Here is a 17,519-nt window from a genome sequence, read left to right on the forward strand (position 1 = left end):
ACTCACTGCTTGCAGTCAAATACCTCTTTTCTGATTCAGCTTCTAGAGGTGGTAGCCCTTGGCAGCTCTTCTCCTGCCATCTAGAACCTCTCAGGTATTGTCATTTCTAAAGGCTAGCAGACAAGTGCTCCTAGCTAGAAGTGAGGTGGAGAGCCTCACCCTGTGCACAGAGGACAGGAGCCAGCTGCCTAAGTGGGGATGTCTTAAATGCTGCAGAGATGGCTTGGGTCCGGGTGCCAGAGGGTCTGTATCTTATCTGCCAGCCCAGCAGGGGTATCTCAGATGGTGCTGGAGAGCTGTGCTCAGAAGCTAAAATCATGGACTCATGGAATGGTTGTGGCTGGAAAAGACCTTGAAGAGCAGCCAGTGCAGCCTTGGTCTAACTCTGCCAAGTGCTGTGCTGGCCCAGGCCTCCCTCAGCACTACACCTCCAGGCATGGGCATTCAACTGCCTGCCTGGGCAGCCTGTGCCAGGCTTTGGGAACCCTTTCAGGGAAGAAGTTTCTCCTAAGGTGCAAGCTACACCTCCGTAGGGCAGCTCGGGGCCATTTGCTCTGTCCCATCACTTGTTAGCTGGGAGAAGAGCCCCACTGCCGCCTGTCTGCAGCTGCAGAGAGCACTGAGGTCTGCAGCCAGGCTCCTCTTCTGCAGGCTGGGGACCCCCAGGCGCCTCAGCTGCTGCTCCCCATGCCTGTTGTCCATCCCAACACAGCAGCTTTGTGGTGATTCTGTGGAGCTGGTGCAGGGCTTGAATGCGGTCGTTGGAGCTGGGGCATGAGAAGTGAGGAGTGCAGGTGTGCGGCGGTCAGCGTTGCGTGTAGGGGGCCAGTGGGTGCGGTATGGACCCGCCGGGTTGTGTTTCAGGGCAGGCAGCTGCGTTACGAGCTGGTGTTGTGCTGTATGCGTGAGCAGTGTGTGCGTGTGGTGGAGGAGAGGTGCGAGTGAGTGTCAGCGCTGCGGGCTGCGGGCTGCGGGCTGGGGCCGGCGCCAGGGTGAGGGTCAGGGCCGGGGTCAGTGCGCGCCCTGTAGGCGGCGCTGCTGCGCCTGCTGCCTGCCCCAGCCGCCACGGCCTGGGCTCGACGGAGGCGTCCGCGGCACCTGGGGCCCGGCTGCGGCACCCACCGCGCCCTTCTCCACCCCAAACCGACCCTGCCGTCTTGCTTCAGCCCAGCCTGAGCACAGACACTGCTTTCTCAGCGCACACAACGCAGAACAATTGCCTCTCTCCCCAAGGCTTCTGCTGCACGCAGGACGCCCCCACCCACACCTGCTTAGAGCTTCCCCTCGGGCATGGAGAGAGCAATGAGCTCTGCCCTCGGCCTCCCCTGCTCCGGGCTGGAGACCCTCAGCTCCCGCCGTTGCTCCTCTGCAGCCCTGTTCTGCAGAGCCGAGAGCAGCTTTGCTGTCCTTCCCTGGGCCTGCTGCAGGTCCTCAGTGTCGTCCTTGGAGCGCAGGGCCCAGCAGCAGGTGAGGCTGCAGCCGTGCCGGGAGCAGCGGTGAGTGCAGGCGGCCTAGAACTGTGCCGTTGCTGTGAGGCTGTTTGGTTGTTGCGGGCGGGAGCAGTGCGGGGCTGTGGTGGAGGAGAGGTGCGAGTGAGTGTGAGTGTGTGTGCTGGGGGGCGACGGGGACTGGGCCGGCGCCCCGGTGAGGCCCGGGCCGGGGCCGGTGTGTGCGCTGAGAAAGCTGCGCCTGCTGCCTGCCCCAGCCGCCATGGCCTGGGCTCGACCGAGGCGCCCAGGGCGCCTGAGCTGCTGCCTGCGGCACCACCGCGCCCTCTGCCACCCCGCAGCCCACGCACAAATCCCGACGCCAACGGCAGCTCTTCTCGCACAACACACAGGGCAAACGCAAGCACACACAACGTGACCGCTTGGCCTCTCCTGACAGCACTTCTGCCTTCACACGGGACGCACTCACACCTGCTCGCAGCCTGCTCTCACCCACATGCACACACCGAACAGCTCTCTCCTCAGCCTCCTTTTCTCCACACCCCCCACCACCTTTCTTGCCCTTCTCTGCACCTGCTACACACCCACGACGTCCTTCTTACACTCAGGAGCCACTGCTCAAGCCCTGCCCTCAACCGTGCCCTGGGGATCAATTCCTGCCCTGCTCCTGCTGCCCACAGCACTGCTCAGCCAGGACACCATGCTGCTGCCCTTCTTGCCCCCCTGCCCACACTCAGGGCTCTTCTCGTGCCCTCAATCAGCACCCCCACAGCCTTGTCTGACAGGCAGTTGGCAGACCCTCTGCATGCAGCCTGGAGTAATCCTGAGCTTGCTGTCACCCCACTGCAGGACTCAGCACTTGGCCTTATAGTTGTCCTTGGGTGGTGAAGATGGTGGCTGCGCCTTGTACCCATGCATGCTTCATGTTCATGTGACAAGTCCTCCTCTTTCTCTTTGAGTTGCCATGCTAGCTCTCAGGACAGGGCTGCTGTGCAGGGAGCTGCTGACAAGGGGTGAGCCTGGGCTCCATTGGCACTGCTCTTTGATCACAGCATGGAAGAGAGGGATAGGAGTGGGGGAGATACACCTGGAGAAGCTGCAGGCTCAGATTCTAGAGGAGTTTTACAGCTTCTAACCCTCTGCAATCCATTGAGGGGAAGCAAAGCCATAGGACCAGCACATGGACCTCACCTGATGTGGCCAGCAGGTCAAGGGAGGTTCACCTCCCTATCTGCTCTGCCCTGGTGAGACCACATCTGGAGTCCTGAGTCCAGTTGGTGTCCCCATTTCAAGAGAGACAGAGAACCCCTGGATAAAGTCCAGTGGAGGCCACAAAGCCGCTGGGGGCCTGGAGCAGCTCTGGGAGGCGCAAAGGCTGAGAGCCCTGGGGCTGAGAACCTGCATAAGAGCAGCCCCAGAGGGGAGCTGAACAATGCTCAACGAGAGCTGAAGGAGCTGTGGGGGGCAAGAGGCTGGAGCTGGACTCTTGTCAGTGGTGCCCAGGGACAGCGCAAGGGGCAATGGGCACAGACTTGAACCCAGGAGGTTGCATCTGAGCAGGAGGAGAAAGATGTTTGTTGTGAGGATGCTGGAGGCCTGGAGCAGGCTGCCCAGAGAGGCTGTGGAGTCTCCTCTGGAGAGCTTCCAAGGCCAGCTGGGCATTGTGCTGCTGGGCAAGCTGCTGTGGGTGCCCTGCTGGAGCAGCGGGTTGGACTGAATGATCTCCAGAGGTCCCTTCCACCCCCATCATGCTGGGGTTCTGGGATTCTTTGTGGCAGGACCACTGTGGGGTAAGGTGGGTTGGGGGGGCAGCCTGTGGTCCCTCCCTCTCCTTGTACCCATATTGCTCTCTGCCTGAGCTTTCCCCAGGAGAAGGTCTCTGTTTCTTTAGCTTGTCCAGTTGCAGTTTCCTCCTGATTTAAGAACATGCTGAGCTGGCAGTCCAAGGAAGGTGCACGCAAGCAAGGAGACCTCTGCTCGGTGCAGAGGGGAAGTTTGCAACAGATGGAGTGCTGAGGTTGAGGAATTCAAAGCTTTCACTGCTTCAGTTGTTCCCAGAGTAATTATTTCAATCAAGTGACTAATGCAATTAACTAGCTACAAAGGGGGAGAAATGTGGATCAAATAAGAAAAGAATCAGTTTGAGAGAGCTTAAATAAGTGGAATCCACTTACTTTCAGCTCAGCTGGCATTCTGCTGAGTGATGATTTCTAGTTCATTTAGGGAAATGAAGCAGCTCTTCTTAGGAAGAAAGGCAGAGGCAAGATTGTGTCTGTCCTCAGGTGGAGAGAAAAAGGGATGCAGATGAAAGGCATAAGCCACACGGTTCCAGTTCTGCTGTGAAATGCTGCAGAAAAGTACCAAAGGTGCTGTGTGGAGACATCCAGACTAGGATGTGCTGCAGTGCAGCACCCAGCTGAGATGGACTGGTCAGGACAAACATAGTGCTGAAAATTCTGCTTGCTGCTGGTGCTAGAGACAGGGAGCAGAAGTGGCTGTCAGCCTGGAGCCACAGTCACAGAAAGGTCTGGATGGAAAGGGACCTCTAAATCTTATCCATCCACACCCCTGCAGCCAGCAGGGACATCCCCAATCAGAGCAGGCTGCTCACAGCCCTAGACACCCTGACCTGCACTAGTGCCAGCCATGGGGCAGCTCCCACCTCTCTGCCCAGCCTGGGCCAGGCTCTCCCCTCCCTCAGGGACAAACATTTCTCCCTTCTCTCCATTCTCAATCTCCCTCTGTCAGTTCAAACCCTCCCCCCTTGTCCTGGCACCACAGGCCCTGCTCAAAACTCTGTCCCCAGCTTTCTGCTCAGCCCTTGAAGCACTGCAAGGCCTCCAGAAGGTCTCCCTGGAGCTTCTCTTCTCCAGGCTGCCCAAGCCCAACTCTCAGCCTGGCCTCACAGCAGAGTCCTTCCAGCCCTGCCAGCACTGCTGTGGCCTCCTCTGGCCCTGCTCCAGCAGGTCCCTGTCTGTGCTGTGCTGAGGACTCCAGAGCTGCCCCAGCACTGCAGGGAGGTCTCAGCAGAAGGACAGAATCCCCTCCCTGCCCCTGCTGCCCACACTGATGGGATGAGCCCAGGACAGGCTGGGGCTGGCCTGGCAGCACTCAGTGCCAGTTCATCTCCATCTCTGCACCCCCAAGTTATTCTCCTCAGGGCTGCTCTGCAGCCTTATGCCTCCAGCCTGGACTGATGCTGTTTCTCCTCCTGTTCAGGTGGAACCTCCTGGATTCCAGTCTGTGCTCACTGCCCATTGTCCTGGCACTAGGCACCAGTGAGGAAAGAGTGGCTCCTCAATTGCTTAACATCTCAGAGTAGCCAGATGGGTCAGAGAAACCCAGTATCATGGAGTTGCTTTGGTTGGAAAAGACCTCTGACATCACTGAGCCAAACCATTGACATAAGGCCACCATGGCCATGTCCCAAAGTGCCACATTCACACATTTCTTAAGCACCTCCATGTACTTTGACCTCCTACCTTCTCCCGAAGTGGCACAGGCCTCCACCATGACTTTGGCAGGATCTGGGGGGGGGGAAGTCTGAGCCCTTTTACACACACCCAAGCATCCTGGGGAGGTGGTGGAGGCCCCAGCCCTGGAGATATTCAAGGTGAGAATCAACAGAGCTCTGGACAGCATGATCTAGTTGAGGATGTCCCTGCTGAGTGCAGACAGGGGTTGGACTAGATGAGCTTTGCAGGTCCCTTCCAACCCAGATTATTCTATGATTCTGTGATTTTGTGAGTCTGTGATTCCATGATTCAGTGATTTTATGATTCTGTGACCTAGTTAAGGCTGTCTCTGCCGATTGCAGAGGACTGGATGAGCTTTGGAGGTGCCTTCCAACCCAGACCATGCTGTGATTCTATGATTTTGTGATTCTGTGAGTCTGTGATTCCATGATTCAGTGATTTTATGATTCTGTGACCTAGTTAAGGATGTCCCTGCTGATTGCAGAGGACTGGATGAGCTTTGGAGGTGTCTTTCACCCCAGACCATTCTATGATTATTCAATGTAATGATTCTATGATTATGCGAGTCTGTGATTCTGTGATCTACTTAAGGCTATCTCTGTTGATTGCAGAGGACTGGATGAGCTTTGGAGGTGCCTTCCAACCCAGACCATTCTATGATTATTTGATTTTATGAGTCTGTGAGTCTGTGATTCCATGATTCTGTGATTTTATGATTCTATGACCTAGTTAAGGCTGTCTCTGTTGATTGCAGAGGACTGGATGAGCTTTGGAGGTGCCTTCCAACCCAGACCATTCTATGATTATTTGATTTTATGATTCTGTGAGTCTGTGATTCCATGATTCTGTGATTTTATGATTCTTTGACCTAGTTAAGGATGTCTCTGCTGATTGCAGAGGTCTGGATGAGCTTTGGAGGTGTCTTTCAACCCAGACCATTCTATGATTCTGTGATTCTATGGTTCTGTGATTCTGTGGTTCTCTGATCCTGATGTCTCCTTCCTGCCAAAGGCCACGGGCAGGAAGGCAAAACCCTTCTGCTGCTGGCCCACAGGATGCTGTAAATCTTGGGGAGCTGCCGCAAAGCCCTTCCCTGCCTATTGAGAAAAGCCAATACCCTTCTGTCTGTCAGCTGGCACTTAGGGATGAGTGAACACTTGTGTTAGATTTTCCACCAGCAGTGCCGGGGTCAGCAGGGTGTCTGCTGCCTTTAGCCAAATCCAGATGGGGCTTTCCTATAAACAAGTGCACACAGAATATTTACACAGGCGATGGCACCTGACGCCTCCACACTTAGGCCATCCTATTGAGTAGCCACTCATACTATAAGTCACTTCAGTGCATTAAGTAAATATTTTAATATAGCCATGTCACTGTTTATTATAGGATGGCGGGGGCCCAAATCTTGCCTAATGCTTGGGTAAAAAGTCAGTTTACACCACGCTCTACAGTGAATCAAAGAATGCATAAACGGGGCTCTTTTGTTACTCACAGCTCTGTTTACTTTACTTTTCTGTAAACCTTTCCAAACTCTTGCTTACAAGAGCTGATACAACCCAGATTTCCCCGGGCCTGAGGTGCTCCTCGTGTCGGCAAGGTACCGCCACCAGGAATCGATGGAGTTTCCACTCGGCAGCCCTGCCCTCATCCCTCACTATCTGTCCCCAGCTCTGCTTTCAAACTGGCTCAAGGTGACACAAAGGCTACCAGAGGGAAGTGGAGAGGGAAGCCCTTGTGGCTCCTGCTCCTGCACAGGTAGCTCTACCTGGCGCTGGGAGCAGATGGCAGCAGTGCCACCGAATGGGTTGGGTTGGAAGGGACCTAAAAGCTCATCCAGTTCCAACCCCCTGCCATGCCCAGAGACACCTCCCACCAGCACAGCTTGCTCAAAGCCTCATTCAGCCTGACCTTGAGCACTCCAAGGAGGTGGCAGCCACAGCCTCCCTGGGCAACCTGTGCCAGTGAGAGCACTCTCAAGAAATTCTTCATCTCTAGTCCCAATCTCCCCTCTCCCAGCCCAAAGCCATTGTCTCTCATCCTGGCACTCCCAGCCCTTGTCCAAAGTCCCTCCCCAGCTCTCCTGGAGCCCGTTCAGGTACTGGAAGGCTGCTGAGGTCTCCCTGCAGCCTTCTCCAGGCTGCACAGCCCCAACTCGCTCAGTCTGTCCCCATAGCAGAGTTTCTCCAGCCCTCTGACCACCTTCGTGGCAGTCTGCATCAGAAAGGTTGTCTTCAGCTTCTGGCTGAGGGAAAGTGTGACCTGCTGACCAGAGAGATGCACTCATCTCTTTTCATTGCCTTCTTTCTTTGACTGACATTTCACTCTCCCACTGCAGCTGCAGCATCCCTGCCTCTGCCAGCACACAGCTCCCCCTGCTCCACCCTGCAGCACGCTGCTGAGATCCTTGTGGTCTGGAAACTTGCACAAATCCTACCTAAGATCAGTGATTAGATTAGAGAAACCCACGATAGCATGGAGTACAGACTGGGGACTTCAAAGGTTCATCACAGGTCCTGGATCAGGATTTGGGATGTGGTGAAGCAGTGTGTGGTGCTCTCAGTCACCCCTGTGTGCCCCACACCTCAGTGCTCTGTGTTTGACCCTGGTTCTTCCTGTGACAGGATTGAAACTTGGCCTGAGTAGGACAAGAGTTATTCTTGGGAGGTGCAGGAGTGTCCCCCGGGGCAGTGCCCACCCTTCCCAGCTTGCCCTCAGCTCTTCCTTGTACTTCTCCCAAGGGCACGGATCTCGGGAGCCGGTTGGGAAAGACCTGAAGATCATTGAGTCCAACCATAGCCTAATCACCTCCTGTATACAACTGTTACAGCAGGTCACTAAGGACCTCATCCTGCACATGGTGCAGTGCTGGGACTCAGCTTATCTGGGAAAAGCAGCTAACTGCTGCCAGGGAGAAGATAGAGGAGGGAATGTGTGGCCTGGCAGCTAGTAAGTAGTATGCTTTGGTGGCCTCAGTGCCCTGCTCTGAGCTTGTCCCTGGGACCCCATGGCTGAAGAGCACTGCCAAACCTACCCAAGTCAGGGGAGGAAAGGTCTGAAAAGCATTAGGGAAGATGCAAGGTGTGCCAGGGGAGGTTCAGGTTGGACAATAGGAAGAATTTCTTTGCTGCAAGAGTGGTCAGGCATTGGCACAGGCTGCCCAGGGAGGTGGTGGAGTCCCCATCCCTGGAGGTGTTAGAAAATGAGCAGATGGAACGTGTCAGGACAGGGCCTAGTGGCCATGGGGTTGCTGGGTGGAAGGTTGGATTTGATCTCAGAGGTCTGTTCCAACCTTAGTGATTCCATGATTCTTTGTGCTTTGTCCCGGGTTCCAGGGACAAAGACATCCTGAAAGAGGGACGGGGTCATGGCTGGTCTTCAGGAGACAGTGAGGCTGGCAGTGCCCCTGGCTGGCTGGCTCTGAATGTGGCAGAGCTCTTCAGACAGCAAGAAAACCCTTCCTGGGACACTTGGTTCCTGCACTTGCCTGTGTGTGCCCAAGGATGCTCCTGCCCCTCCTGGCTGGCTGCTCCATCCAGTGTCTGCTTTCTGCTCCTGTCCCCAGCCAGGCCTGGCTGTCACTTAAAGCCTTGGTTCAGGCTCTGGCACCCGAGAGCCACCTCCTAGCAGGTGCCCATGTCCTCTCTCCTGCTGTGCCACTGATGGTTACAGCACTCAGCACCCTGCCTCCCTGCACAGCCAGACAGAAAGTTTGGGGCTGACCAGCCCCAGAGCCTGAGGCTGCAGTTAGGTCCTGGAGCCCTTTTGTATGGTGACAAGGGTGGCAGGGAGGGCAACGGTCTCAGCACCCCTGGCCAATCAGGAAGCAGTGAGCCAACCCCTGAGCATGGGCTTTGCTTCCCTGCCCAGGGATCAGCCTACCCACTGCTGATGCTCACAGCATGCACACAGAGAGGTTGTGGAGTGTCCTTCCCTGGAGAGTTTCAAGGCCTGTCTGGATGTGTTCCTCTGTGATCTGTGCTAGATGTGTGGTCCTGCTCTGGCAGGGGAGTTGGACTCGATGATCTTTGGGTCTCTTCCAACCTCTAATATCCTGTGATCTTGTGATCTTCACACAGTCAGGTCTCTCAGCCACCCTCAGATCACAGTTTTGCATCCCCCCCTTGGTCACAGAATCACAGAACCACAGAATGGTTTGGGTTGGACAAGCCCTCTGAGATCACCCAGTCCAACCAGCAACCCAGTACCACCATGGCCACCAAACCATGGCCCCAAGTGCCATGGCCACACTCTTTTTGCACACCTCCAGGCACTGGTTCTTCACCACCTCCTTGGGCAGCCTCTGGCAATCTCTGACCACTCTGGCAGCAAAAAAATATTTCCTTATCTCCAACCTGATCCTCTCCTGGCACAATTTCAGGCCAGTTCCTCATTTTGTCACCTGGGACTAGGGAGCAGAGCCCAACCCCCACCTGACTGCAGCCTCCTCTCAGGGAGCTGCAGAGAGCAATGAGCTCTTCCCTCAGCCTCCTCTTCTCCAGGCTGAACAACCCCAGTCAGTGGAGGTGCAAAATATCCAAACCTTCTGCTGGTTTTGATAGAGCAAAGAGAAGTTTCTGAGCTTGTGGGGGCTGTGTGAGCATCAATAAAGCTGCTGCTCAGCTCCTGGACTGGATGATCTTAAAGAGCTTTTCCAACCCAGACCATTCCATGACTCTGTGATGCATGTCCCTCATCGACCCACTCCCAGGTGTCCCATTGCCCCTGCTACTGTGGCACCAAGGGCTCCCAGCCTGCCATGTGAGGCTGCAGCAGGTGGGCATAGAGCCCCAACCTCCTGGGTCTCTGGCCCATGTAAGATGTTTTCCAGCTCCTCCAGGCAGCCCTGTTCCAGTGGGCAATGGGTAGGTCTTTATCTGTGTCCCAGTAAGAGCTCTTCGGGATGACTGTGAAATTGGCAGCCTCGGCCCTCCTTTGTTTAGGCCAGGGTCTAATGTGGTTAATTTTACAGGGTTTTTTAAGCCCTGCCTGAGGAAGGCAGGAATTCAGAGCCATGGCTTAGCAAGGAACTCTGAGCAAGGTCCCCTGGCAGCCTGGACAGCTCCTTTGAGCCTTGGAGCTGTGCGGGGCGAGCTGAGTCTCAACCAGATCCCAAGAGCCAGAAATTTCCACCCTGCCCTGAATCAGACCTGTTCCTCCTCCTGACCTGCACCCAGCCTGCCAGAAAGCAGAGCTGACAGGCAGCCCCCACAGCACGGCCACCTTGTTTGGTGTCTGATAGGTCAGGCTAGTGGAGTGGTCTCCAGCCATGGCCAGGGGAGAGCACAAAGTGCTCAGGGACTCCCCTCGCTGTGGGTCTGTTCTATAACGACCTGTGCCTCAGAAACTCCTTGAACTGGCTCTAGCATGGCTGTGTGTGACAGCTCATGGTGGCTTTCTGCTTCATGAATTCACTGAGTGCCTTCTGAACACATCCTGCAGCAAAGAGGTCCACCAGGGGTGAGAAAATCTCTCCTCTTGTCTTTACTAAGCCTGCCACTTGAACACTTCACAGCCCTTGCCCTGTTCCTGCAGTGAGCAGCCATGCCTGCTGGTGCTGCCTGGGCCCCTTCTGACCCTCCAGGCTGAGTTGTCATGCCTCAGTCTTCTTCCAAGCTGACTCCTACTCCATTCCACCTGTCCTTTGCTCTTCCTTGTTGCCCTTCTCTGTGAAGAGGAGAGGCCCTTCTCCCGTGAGCATGGCTTTGCAGTTCCCTTTGTGTCGTGCAGCCACTCAGGGTCAGGATCTCCTGCTCCAGCTCTCCACAGCAGCTTGCTTGCTCGTGGCACTCAGTGAGAAGACAATAAAGACAATGTCTCTGTCTCCTGATCCACACAGCCCCCAGCACAAGGCCCTGCCTTATGCCTTCAGTCAAGCAAACCTATCCTCTGCTCCTTGTCTCTGAACACTCAGATTCTCTCTCACTGAAAGAAAGACATCGAGGCACTGGAGCAGGTCCAGGGGTAATGAGGTTTAGGTGGGCAAGAAGGGCACCAGCATCCTGGCCTGGGTCAGCAGTGGTGTGGCCAGCAGGAGCAGGGCAGGGGTTGTTCCCCTGTACTAGGCAGTGGTGAGGCCACAGCTTGAGCACTGTGTTTGGTTTTGGGTCACTCACTCCAAGGAGGACATTGAGAGGCTGGAGCAGGTCCAGAGAAGGGCAACAAAGCTGGGGAAGGGTCTGGAGGACAGGGCTGGGGAGGAGCAGCTGAGGGAGCTGGGGGTGTTCAGTGTGGAGAAGAAAAGGCTGAGGGCAGAGCTCATTGCTCTTTGCAGCTCCCTGAAGGGAGGCTGCAGTCAGGTGGGGGTTGGGCTCTGCTCCTAAGGAGCAAGCGATCTGACAAGAGGAAATGGCCTCAAGTAACCCCGGGGGAGGTTCAGGTTTCACGTGAGGAACAATTTCTTCTCCAAAAGGGTGGTCAAGGCCTGGCCCAGGCTGCCCAGGGCAGTAGTGCAGTCCCCATCCCCGCAGGAGTTCCAAAGCTGTGTAGATGTGGTGCCCTGGCAGTGCTGGGTTAAGGGCTGGACTCAACTTTCTTTTCCAGGTCTCTTCCACCCTGGATGACTGTTCTTAATAATTTCATGGTTCTATGATTCTACAACCTTTCAACAGCTTTCAGTGAGCAAACCTGTTAGAAATGTTATGAACATCCACGGTGACTTAGGTGTCCTTTATCCAGGAGCCTTTGGAGAGCTCCAGCACACCTGAGGCATGAGGCACCAAGAGAGCCATTTGGATGTGTCTCCCTTGTACCATTCACCTTCTGTCTCTTCATTACTGTCCCATCTGCATGTCCAGTGGTGATGTCAAGGTTGAGCTCTAAGCCACCCAGTCTGGCACTCCTGTGTCTTGCTGAATCTGGCTGCACCTGCTGAGGTCTTTGCTGCTGAGAGTCTACTTGCTTGTGCCTAGGGAAGGCCTGAAGCTCTGGATGTGAGCTCTGGCTTGGTGATGGGATTGTTAGAGCAGCCTTCCAGTACCTGAAGGGGGCCTATCAGAAAGCTATGGTGGGACTTTGGACAAGGGCTGGGAATGACAGGGCAAGAGGGAATGGATTGAAGCTTGAGGGCAGCTTTGGACTGGAGATGAGGAAGAAATTGGAGTGAGGGTGGTGAGACCTGGAAGAGGTAGCCCAGGGTGTTTGTGGATGTCCCCTTCCTGGAAGTGTTGAAGGCCAGGCTGGATGAGGCCTTGAGCAGTCTGTGGTGGTGGGAGGTGTCCCTGGGCATGGCAGGGGGTTGGAGCTGGATGATGTTGAAGGTCCCTTCCCACCCAACCCAACCTATGAATCTGTGGATACCATTCCCTCAGAGGCAGCAGAGCTGGTGGTGACCTTCCTTGCTGTTGATGAGACTGGGGAGATCTCTCCTCTCAGCCTAGCTAACATTTTAGCCTTCCATAGGATCTAGGCAGGGTAGAGAAATAAACCAGCAGCAGAGACACTGCATTATATCTTGGCTTGCAGCTCTCTGTGTGTCCTTTCCAAGCAGGCTCAGCCCCTCTGAAAGGATACTGCAACAGGAATTCCCTCAACTCGGGGAGGACACAGACCTGTGGGACAGGATCCAGAGGAGGCTACAGAGATGATCAGAGGCTGGAGATCCTCTGCTGCAAAGAAAGGCTGAGAGAGCTAGGGCTGTGCAGCCTGGAGAAGGCTCCAGGCATTTCAGTCCCTGAAGGGGACCTCCAGGCAGGCTGGGAAGGGACCGCTCAGAAGGGCCTGTGGGGATAGAAGGAGAGGCAATGGTTTGGAACTGGAGCAGGGCAGAGCTAGGTTGGACATCAGGAGAAAGTTGTGCTCAGTGAGGGTGGGGAGAGACTGGCACAGGCTGCCCAGGGAGGTGGCTGAGGCCCATCTCTGGAGACATTCTTGCTCAGCCTTGCTGTGTCCCTGTGCAGCCTGCGCTAGCTGGAGGTGTCCCTGCTGCCTGCAGAGAGGCTGGACAAGATGACCTTCAAAGTTCTCTTCCAACCTGATGCAATCTATGAGTCCTTGACTCTGTGCAGCATCTGGATTCCATGTGAAGCACTGAGTCTTTGTCAGGAGGATTTCTTTCTCTGACACCAGCATTATCCACAACAAAAGCTCTCCTGTCTCCTGGTCCTTTCCCACACAGACAGAGAACTGATTTCTCTGGTGTCTGAGGGAGTTGTGGGTCATTGACACTGAAATAAGAGGGGCCAAGGATGAGAGTAGCAGCTGGACCTGGAGGCCCAGTTAAGAGGCCAAGCCTTGCCTCCTGCACTGAGCTCACCTGCACTCACCCAGACATGGCCCTTTTCAGTCCCAGGCTTGGTGCTGTAAGCTGGGCTGATTCTGCAGATAAATCCAGCTTGGAGGATCCATTACAGTTTCTAGCTGGTAGAAGAATACTGCTCTTGAACAACCTTCCAAACAGGAAAGCAGGGGCAAGGAGCCTCTGTTGTTTCTAGATGGAGCTTGATAAGTTAATGGAAGGGATTTTATGACATGACAGAAGTGATCCTAGAGTGAAAAATGGAGCCATCAGGTAATGAGCCTTGGATGTTCCATTTGCTGGTGTCTCTGGAAGTGTCTTGATATCTTCCTTGCACTATGGTTTGTCATCCCCGTGCTTCCCTTAGTTGTCTGAAGGACCCATGAGCTTTTCTTTCCCTTTGATGCAGCCTTGGCTTCTGGTGTGGAGCCTTCTGCCACAGCATTTAGGCTGGAGATAGGATCAGATCTGGCGCACTGCTCTTTGTGCCAGGGCACTCCTGAGTGCCTGAGGGAAGCAGTGTCTGTTGGACTTGGAGCCACAAAGCTTTCTGCCCTTAGCTAGACTCTCAGGTCCCTCTGGGATTTTTTCCTTCCTTTATGAGTTCACCTTCCAATGTCTTGTGGGTGGAGAGCAGGCAAATGTTTGGCTGCTTTGGTCACTGAGATCACTGCAGTGCATCAGACCCAAAGGCTGATGCTGATCCCCATGTCCTACATTTTCCTAGAGAGAAATGAGCATGAACCATGAACCCCTGTGGTGTGGTGGTGTGTCTCCTGCAGACCCTGGGGCCTTCTGCAGGACATGGGAGAGCTGGGGATGTTCAGCCTGGAGAAGAGAAGGCTTCAGGGAGACCTCAGAGCAGCCTTACAGTACCTAAAGGGGCTGCAGGAGAACTGAGGACTCCAAGGGCTGGGAGTGCCAGGATGAGGGACCCTAAAGCTCATCCAGTTCCAGTCCCCTGCCATGGGCAGAGACACAAACCCAGCTTGCTCAAGGCCTCATCCAGCCTGGCCTAGAACACCTCCAGGGAGGGAGAATCCACAGCCTCCCTGGGCAACCTGTGCCAGTGTCTCCCCACTCTCACTGTAAAGAATTTCTTCCTCAGATCCAGTTTCAATCTCCTCTCCTCAAGCTCAAGGCCATTACCCTTTGTTCTGTCACCAGATGTGTCCTTATTAAGTGTTCAGACCCACACTCCTAGGGCTAGAGGGACAGCAGACAGGGAATGACCCACTCAGTAGATGGGTCTGTTCCATATTCTGGCTCAGATTGGTCCCTGCTGCAGCAGGAACACACCCCATGGGCACAAGTCCTCTACCAGCAGTCTGGGACCTTTCCCGAAGCCCTGCTAGGTCAGTCTGTGGCCTTTCCCACTCACTGAATGTTCCCTCTGCCAACTCAAACTGGCAAGGACACTGCACTGGGCAGCAGGACCGTCCCAGGCCAGCAAGCTGGCTCTGCCTACTGCTGCTGCTCTCCTGTTTGAGAACCTTCCCCACCTCATTAACAGTGTTTGTCATCGTGGGGGTTTGTTCCTTCCCCTCCTTCTGGCAGCCAACAGAAAGGCACAGGTCCAGTTTGTGCTCATTTTCCATTTCAGATCCCTGCCATGTTTCCTCTCTTCTGGAAAGGTTTTGTTTATTGCATTTCTAAAATGTAACAAAAGCAGAGAGACAAGGATCAGGCAGTGCCATGAACGCCACTGGGACACGATTCCAGGCGGCAGCAACAGCCAAGAACATCCAAGTGACCTGCAAGAGAAGCCAATGCCTGCTTGCAGAGCTGCTGGCAAGGGGTGCAGGTGTCCCCATGAGAGCCTCTTGGGGGTGACCCATCACAGCCAGGCCTGCCTGGTGTCCACAGATCCACAAGGCACATGCAGGAAGAACCTGAAGTGGGATTTGGGCTCCACTGGCCTTTAGCAGAGGAAGATCAGAGGCTGGAGCTGCTCTGCTATGGAGGCAAGCTGAGAGAACTGGAGCTCTTCAATCTGGAGAGAAGGCTCCAAGGAGACCCTATTGTGGTCTTACAGTATCTGAAGGGAGCTACAAGAAAGATGAGGAGGGACTTTTTAGAGTGTCAGGCAGTGATAGGACTGAGGGGAATGGTTCCAAGCTAGAGGAGAGGACATTGAGAGTAGACATTAGGAAGAAGTTCTTCACCATGAGGGTGCTGAGAGACTGGAACAGGTTGCCGAAGGAGGAGGTAGAAGCCTCATCCCTGGATGTTTTTAAGGCCAGGCTGGAGGTGGCTCTGGGCAACCTGATCTAGTGTGACGTGTCCCTGCCCATGGTCCCTTCCAACCCTGACAGCTATGTGATTCTGTGCTGCAGAGGGAGTGACCCTGGAGGGTGGGCACAGTGCAGCGTGGCAAAGGGCGAGCAGGCTGTGCAATGCCGTGTGAGCAGATCTAGGTCTGGAGCAGACACTGCCCTGGCTAGCACTGAGCTACAGAACTCTGTGAGCTGAGGGAGCTCAGCTGGGGTCTTGTTTTGGGGCTGCAGGCCCCTCACTGGCAAAGCAGCCTTGCAGGATGCATGACAGCCTTTCTGGTGGGACACTGAAGGCACAGGGCAGCTCTCCATGGCACTGGGTTTTGTTCTTGATACAGTGCAATGCAAAGAGAAAATTCAGCCCGGGGGTTGAACCCTTGTGCCCATGGCCACAGGAGTGTCAGAGAAGGGAGGAGAAGGCTGCTGTAAGGCCTGGACTCAGGAGCTCTCCACACTTCACAGAATCACAGTGTTGGGGTTGGAAGGGACCTCTGGGCATCATCTAAAAGCAGGGCACCCACGGCAGCTTGCTGAGCAGTACAGTGCCCAGCTGGGCTTGGAAGCTCTCCACACAAGGAGACTCCACAACCTCTCTGGGCAGCCTGCTCCAGGCCTCCAGCACCCTCACAACAAACTTTCTTCTCCTGCTCAGATGGAACCTCCTGGGTGCCAGTCTGTGTCCACTGCCCCTTGTCCTGTCCCTGGGCACCACTGACAGGAATCTGGCCTCAGCCTCTTGCTCCCCACAGCTCCTTCAGCTCTTGCTGAGCATTGCTCAGATGCCCTCTGTGGGCTCTCAGCCCTAGGGCTCTCAGCTTCACTTCTTCATCATACAGCTGTCAGATGCTTGGCAGCAGTGCCAGTGTCAAGGGCAGCAGTGATGCTGCTGATGCTCAGAACCAGGGGCACCAGGGATTCACATTTCATCGCAAACACTGAAAACCAGTTTTAGCTGGGGCTGGGCCTCTGAAGGACAAAGCAATCTCCTGCATGTGAGGAGCAGGGGCTTGCCCTTGGGCAGCTGCCCAGGCTGCACTGCCATGAGCAGGGGCAGCTCACTGCCAAGTGTTCATAAATCAGATCAAATTATCGTTCACAATTCAGTGCCACTTCCAACAAAGACTTCACCCTGGCTGTCCCCAGGCACTGTGGGCCCTGCACCCAGTGTCTGTGCAGTGACTTCTGTGGCCCTGGCACCTCCAGCTCCAGCACAGAGCACTTTTAAGAGCCCTCAGGCCTGGACCATTCAACAGTTCAGCCTAAAAGCAGTTCACAAAGAATCACAGAACAGGTTGAGTTTGAAGGGACCAGTGCCAACCCCCTGCCATAGGTGGGGACATCTCCCACCAGCCCAGGCTGCTCAAGGCCTCATCCAGCCTGGCCTTGAATACCTCCTGGGAGGGGACAGCCACAGCCTCCCTGGGCAACTTGTGCCAGTGTCTCCCCACCCTCATCCTTTTCAGCATAGTTAGAGCATTCCTGCTTACTGTGAGATGTTTCTGGTTATTTTCAGATGACTTCCAACAGAGGAGCGTGGCGCAGGGGCACAGAGAGGTGTTTTACCCAGCTCAGAGCTGTTTGCATGTGTTGCCCAGGGAAGCTCTATGCTGTTTCTAAGAGGCTGTTTTGCCAGGAAGTAGCCCTGGCCACATGAGCAGGGCTGGGAGCTGGTGCCAGGCAGCACCTGGGCTGCACCCCTTGGTGCTGCTGACCCCAAAGCAGATGCACAAACCCCAGCCACAGCTGGCAAAGCTCAGACTGCTGGGAGAAGAGGGTAGCTTCTGTGGTGAGGGCTTGTGGCCTCTGTGCCCTGCCCAGAGCTAGTCCATGGTCATGGCAGGTGCTGTGGATGACTGTGCAGGTTTGTGCTGTGGTTAGCTTCTAGCCCAGCTTAGTGTGGCCAGCGAGAGCAGGGAAGGGACTGTCCCTCTGTCCTGGGCACTGACTGCACTTCGAATCGTGGCTTCAGTTTTGGCGTCCTCACTCCAAAAAGGACACTGAGAGACTGGAGCAGGTCCAGAGAAGGGCAAGAAAGGTGGGGAAAGGTCTGTGGAACAGGGCTGGGGAAGAGAACTGAGGCAGCTGG

The 17,519-nt window shown here is 55.1% G+C and overlaps 1 long non-coding RNA gene across 1 annotated transcript; it reads left to right on the forward strand.

The window, feature by feature from the left end:
* The first annotated feature begins 997 nt into the window (after nt 1-997).
* LOC135179734 (uncharacterized) lies at nt 998-17,137 on the forward strand. The gene is made up of 2 exons (XR_010304096.1): nt 998-1,496; nt 16,947-17,137. It is a non-coding gene; the product is annotated as an uncharacterized LOC135179734 (long non-coding RNA).
* Nucleotides 17,138-17,519: the final 382 nt, after the last annotated feature.

This window comes from Pogoniulus pusillus, chromosome 11 (genome assembly GCF_015220805.1).
Source record: "Pogoniulus pusillus isolate bPogPus1 chromosome 11, bPogPus1.pri, whole genome shotgun sequence".
NCBI lineage: Eukaryota > Metazoa > Chordata > Aves > Piciformes > Lybiidae > Pogoniulus > Pogoniulus pusillus.